Source organism: Papaver somniferum, chromosome 1 (assembly GCF_003573695.1).
Source record: "Papaver somniferum cultivar HN1 chromosome 1, ASM357369v1, whole genome shotgun sequence".
In the NCBI taxonomy this organism is placed as follows: Eukaryota; Viridiplantae; Streptophyta; class Magnoliopsida; order Ranunculales; family Papaveraceae; genus Papaver; species Papaver somniferum.
In genome coordinates this window covers 46,845,108-46,851,699 of record NC_039358.1, presented here as the reverse complement: position 1 = coordinate 46,851,699, position 6,592 = coordinate 46,845,108, and positions in this window count along the sequence as shown.

The window sequence follows — 6,592 nt, the reverse complement described above, 5'->3', positions numbered from 1 at the left end:
CAAAGATTTACCTAAAAAGTGATATAACAACATCAGGAAGAAGCATACCACAATCTACCATTAAAAACATGAAGTTTGAAGAGCACATAAAACCCTAAAAGCTAAAGAGAAAGAGAAATATGAGAAAACGTTCCTCACCACTCCTGGTATTTATATAGGGAAGCAATAAAGACGCACCGTCGGAAAAGAAGGAAGTTGACAACACGTGTAATAAATATGCGGAAATCACGGAGATACATTGAATAAAGAAGATTTACCAAGAATTCTCGCATTATTCCACTTGCAGAAGAATAACGCGAGAAGAGGCAAAATGTAGGGGAGAAATACCGCACAGAGCTAACCCACAACCTCTCCCTCACCAAAATAATTACTGGTATAAGCGAAGAGAGAAATCATGCGAAGGAATACAAATGCCACAAAGGGGACAAACACGATAACACCCACACGACGAGCACAACACGAAGAGCACGAAGCTGCAACGCGAGAGATAGCGACATCTTCCCAAAGCCTGGCGAATAAGACAGAATGAACAGGGATCAGCTAACAGAGATTTGCATGTGAACTAAGTTGTCTTCTACCATGATAATCGGCTATATAAAGGTTCAAATAATGAAGAAAGAGGCAGGTTGAAAAGAATTCAGTCAAGAACAAGAGTAGAAAATCACTACTAGAGAAGAGAAAAACATTAGAGTTATCTTATCATCATCGTCTTCCTTATATGTATAAATCTTTGTGATATCAATAAGAACATCATTTTTCTCCATACAAAGCTTGTGTAAAGATCATATCTAGTGTCAAGGGGTTTATAATATCATTAATGTTTGAGTTTATTTTCATGACTTAGACCTAGTGTTCTTATCACTTCTTTGGGTGTAGTTGTGGGATTTTCCGCAACTACAAGTCTACGGTCTAAAGAAAATCATGGAATCAGCCGATGGTGATGTTTTTTTTATAGTGGCCGTTGTAAACAGGGCAATCGAAGCTTAACAACTTAGTTTTTCAAGTCAACTTTACTAACCCATCTTCCTCTTCTTTCTTGTTCTCATAGATAAGAAATTGTTTTGTTGAAAATGATGATGAAATTAACATCATATCTTTTCCTTGATGATGATAAAGGTGCACGCTTGAAACTATTAGACTCAAGTAAGTAACTCGCCAAGTTACTCGGTTGAGATCGCCCGGATCGGGGATCGGCCCTTTCGTATTACATTGGCAGTAGTCATTCCCTCTTTCATGCACTAAGGGCAATTCCTATGATAATGTTCAATCTCAAAATTTTGTTGAGCCACGTGGATGGCCAAACGGGTTTCTTGACTATGGTAAAGCAGGGAAAAATGAAGAGATTTGGTTTTTTAGGGCCCACTAGTATTTCTTTTTAATATAAAATGTTTTGTAGGATAAAGATGAAAAAAAAATATACTTTAAGTGAGATAAAATAGGATGAAGTGAGATAAAATAAGATTAAAAAGTAGTAAAATATTCACGGATTGTACTTGGCATGAATCCAAGAGTCGCGGGCGTGAATGAAAAAGTCGCTGGCGGATTTGGCATGGTCGCGCGTTAGTGCTTCCAGTGCTCGCGTTTGTGGCACCACCGCTCGGTCTTCCATCCACGCGCGCCCGCTCATCCAACTCAATGTTTAAATCAACAAATATGTTGATTTAAACGTCCATTTTTCATGTTTATTGATTCCATAATGGGAGCAAAGTGAACAAACTCCAATAGGATCTACTCTAAACATTTACTTGCCTATGCATGTTGTACATAGGGAATTCACCTGTATTATACGGAGGTAATAATAATAGCAAATCCTTAAGTTTCCATTTTATATATTATCTTTCTGAAATAATTTTGCACAACCATCAAAATGGCCCAGATTATAAAATTATTTTTAACCTTTTCATGATGCTGTATATATAGTATATACGGAAATTGTTTGTTGCATCAAACTATCAATTGTAACCACAATACTGGTAGCACCGCCCACCGAAGTGACCACATACTCAAATAATAGTAGTAGCTGAGTTACTGGTAGCAATCATTATTACTGCGAGCTACTGCAATAATAGTAGTAGCTGAGAAACTAGTAATCATTATTACTGCGAGAGTTGTTGCCTGGTTAGGTTTCTTACTTGAATAATCATAATGAAAACACTTAAGTGTTGGATAGGCTCCAGAAAGTTGATTGATCTGTCTTCTTGCTTCACCAAATTTGACGAAACCGAGCAGGAGAGTTACATGTATGTACTTGAAACTGTAGTTGAGAAACCATAAATGCATATACTGTGCTTATAAATTCAACTTACAAGGCGTGTAACTTCCTTCACAGACTCATAGTCATAACATATTACAGAAACAAGAAATGGTTAACTTATCAAAGTCATTTACGCCTGCTGCAATTTTCTTAGGGTTGTTTATCTTCTTCTTCTCTGTAGGAAGGACTCCAAACAAGTGATATGAATATTCTTGACGCTGCGGGTGGTGGTGCACTAGTGAACAAAACGGTGGCACAAGGTAGAGAGTTGATTGAGAATATGGCAGCGAACTCGCAACAATTTTCAAGTCGTGGTTCAGATGTGCTTCTTAGGAGAGTAAATGAAGTGAGTGAGGTCGAGGAACTTCGTCAACAAATGGGTAACATGACAGCAATATGAAGGACTCCAAACATGTATTCGTACATGCGAAACAATAATGACAGTGAGAAACAGTTCTCTTTCTCATAACAATTTGTGCAGGTGATTGATTGATGAAAAGCATGAATGTTAACCTAGATAGTTGCAAGTGCAAAAGATATCAACACTTAGCTAGTCAACACTATTTGACCTGGTTCAGAATAGTGAACTACTACCCCTTTTGGTTTAATTTTGAAGGACAGACACAGGAAACACACGGTGACATTACAAGCCGGCCTGATGATTTTTATCTCTTCTATCAGTAAAAAAAAACCTGTAAATGTTCGGTTTAATGGTTTTCTGTACAGGTTTATGTTGCACTACTGGTTTATGTTGGAGATTCAAGACTGATAAAACAAAAATGGTGAAAAACACACAATCTGATAAACTCAAGTGATTAACATATAGATATACTTAGTACTGAATTTCATATCATTGTTGACTCCAAACAAGTGATATGAATATTCTTGACGCTGCGGGTGGTGGTGCACTAGTGAACAAAACGGTGGCACAAGGTAGAGAGTTGATTGAGAATATGGCAGCGAACTCGCAACAATTTTCAAGTCGTGGTTCAGATGTGCTTCTTAGGAGAGTAAATGAAGTGAGCGAGGTCGAGGAACTTCGTCAACAAATGGGTAACATGACAGCAATGATGCAACAAGTTGCAGCTGCGGTAATACCAAGTTCTCTTCAAGGGTATGAAGACGCCAATGAACAAGCTAATGCTGTCTTTCCAAATCAACAAAGACGGTTTCCAAAGCATGACTTAAGAGCACAACCATAATTCATGCACACAGGGTTCGTATTCTAAAAACTTATTTTATACAGATGTCAATGTAGGAAGTCTCAGAGTTTATATAATCTTCGCATTTTCAAGCTCGCATGTCTATACATGATCATCTTAAAAGCATAGGCTGATGACCGAAAATTGCATTCACATACTAAATTTAAGAATCTTCCTCGGAGATAGAAAGCGAGGGAAGATAGGTGAGAAGTGCTTCCCACCTCCTTGGAAGATACCCAAACCATATTTTAGCACAAGCATGAAACAAACAGAACTTAAAAATCCAATCAAAATATTAATTTATTATTCGGATACGTGCTCGTTTATAAGGTTAGAATACATAAAGCAACCTCAACATATAAACAAAGACACGTAAAAGCACGCGATTAAGATCTCCATCCGCGAAGCCACTGGAGCAACTAGGATCAGTATCACCGGGGTAATTAGGATTAGCATCACAAGGCGACTCCAAACTAAGACGCGAGCAACAACATAAGTCCTCCCAATAGACCCGACGGTTCAACTGAGTTGGTTATTATAACATAGACAACAGAAGCTTTGTTAACGAGGAAACCGCAAATGAGATGACTCCTATCTCAAGGCGAGAACCACAGTGAAGTAGATCCTTCCAATAGGATCGGTGGATAGCCCTTTCCGAAGAGTGATCCTACCGACAGGCTCGGTAAACAACTCTTTCCGAATAGTGACCCGAGGATGAAATTTGGTACCTTATAGCTAAAAGGAAATACCATCATGCTCAAAGAACAAAAACGCATCTGCAAAAGGCCCCCAGTCATGATGAAAAAAAGATCTAGACCTTAAAAAGAAGAAAAGCACCAAAATGAGATAAGGAATTTCATAAGGAAAGAGAAAATTACAAAGCATAGAGGACTGAGGCAAAGATTTACCTAAAAAGTGATATAACAACATCAGGAAGAAGCATACCACAATCTACCATTAAAAACATGAAGTTTGAAGAGCACATAAAACCCTAAAAGCTAAAGAGAAAGAGAAATATGAGAAAACGTTCCTCACCACTCCTGGTATTTATATAGGGAAGCAATAAAGACGCACCGTCGGAAAAGAAGGAAGTTGACAACACGTGTAATAAATATGCGGAAATCACGGAGATACATTGAATAAAGAAGATTTACCAAGAATTCTCGCATTATTCCACTTGCAGAAGAATAACGCGAGAAGAGGCAAAATGTAGGGGAGAAATACCGCACAGAGCTAACCCACAACCTCTCCCTCACCAAAATAATTACTGGTATAAGCGAAGAGAGAAATCATGCGAAGGAATACAAATGCCACAAAGGGGACAAACACGATAACACCCACACGACGAGCACAACACGAAGAGCACGAAGCTGCAACGCGAGAGATAGCGACATCTTCCCAAAGCCTGGCGAATAAGACAGAATGAACAGGGATCAGCTAACAGAGATTTGCATGTGAACTCAGTTGTCTTCTACCATGATAATCGGCTATATAAAGGTTCAAATAATGAAGAAAGAGGCAGGTTGAAAAGAATTCAGTCAAGAACAAGAGTAGAAAATCACTACTAGAGAAGAGAAAAACATTAGAGTTATCTTATCATCATCGTCTTCCTTATATGTATAAATCTTTGTGATATCAATAAGAACATCATTTTTCTCCATACAAAGCTTGTGTAAAGATCATATCTAGTGTCAAGGGGTTTATAATATCATTAATGTTTGAGTTTATTTTCATGACTTAGACCTAGTGTTCTTATCACTTCTTTGGGTGTAGTTGTGGGATTTTCCGCAACTACAAGTCTACGGTCTAAAGAAAATCATGGAATCAGCCGATGGTGATGTTTTTTTTATAGTGGCCGTTGTAAACAGGGCAATCGAAGCTTAACAACTTAGTTTTTCAAGTCAACTTTACTAACCCATCTTCCTCTTCTTTCTTGTTCTCATAGATAAGAAATTGTTTTGTTGAAAATGATGATGAAATTAACATCATATCTTTTCCTTGATGATGATAAAGGTGCACGCTTGAAACTATTAGACTCAAGTAAGTAACTCGCCAAGTTACTCGGTTGAGATCGCCCGGATCGGGGATCGGCCCTTTCGTATTACATTGGCAGTAGTCATTCCCTCTTTCATGCACTAAGGGCAATTCCTATGATAATGTTCAATCTCAAAATTTTGTTGAGCCACGTGGATGGCCAAACGGGTTTCTTGACTATGGTAAAGCAGGGAAAAATGAAGAGATTTGGTTTTTTAGGGCCCACTAGTATTTCTTTTTAATATAAAATGTTTTGTAGGATAAAGATGAAAAAAAAATATACTTTAAGTGAGATAAAATAGGATGAAGTGAGATAAAATAAGATTAAAAAGTAGTAAAATATTCACGGATTGTACTTGGCATGAATCCAAGAGTCGCGGGCGTGAATGAAAAAGTCGCTGGCGGATTTGGCATGGTCGCGCGTTAGTGCTTCCAGTGCTCGCGTTTGTGGCACCACCGCTCGGTCTTCCATCCACGCGCGCCCGCTCATCCAACTCAATGTTTAAATCAACAAATATGTTGATTTAAACGTCCATTTTTCATGTTTATTGATTCCATAATGGGAGCAAAGTGAACAAACTCCAATAGGATCTACTCTAAACATTTACTTGCCTATGCATGTTGTACATAGGGAATTCACCTGTATTATACGGAGGTAATAATAATAGCAAATCCTTAAGTTTCCATTTTATATATTATCTTTCTGAAATAATTTTGCACAACCATCAAAATGGCCCAGATTATAACTTTATACAAAACTTGTTTTGTTTTGGGATTATGCTGGAAAACACACAAGCAAAACACATGAAGCATGCTAAAGTGAAGAAAATAAGTTTGTCAGTTCTTGAACTGCACATGAAGAAGGAGGCCCAACAAAATTTGGAAAGGCAGTTATGTGCATCCAAATGCCAGTAAATACATAGCGATAAATGCATTATGGATTTCTAGTACAGAAGAACGACAAGTTAACATGCCAAGTTGGTTAGTAACAACAATATCTGCTGAGATTATAATTATGTATGATTATTGAACCATTAACAAGGCTTCTCTTTCATATTTTAAACTTTTATGGAAAAAAATCGACAATGTGGAGGTTATTTTC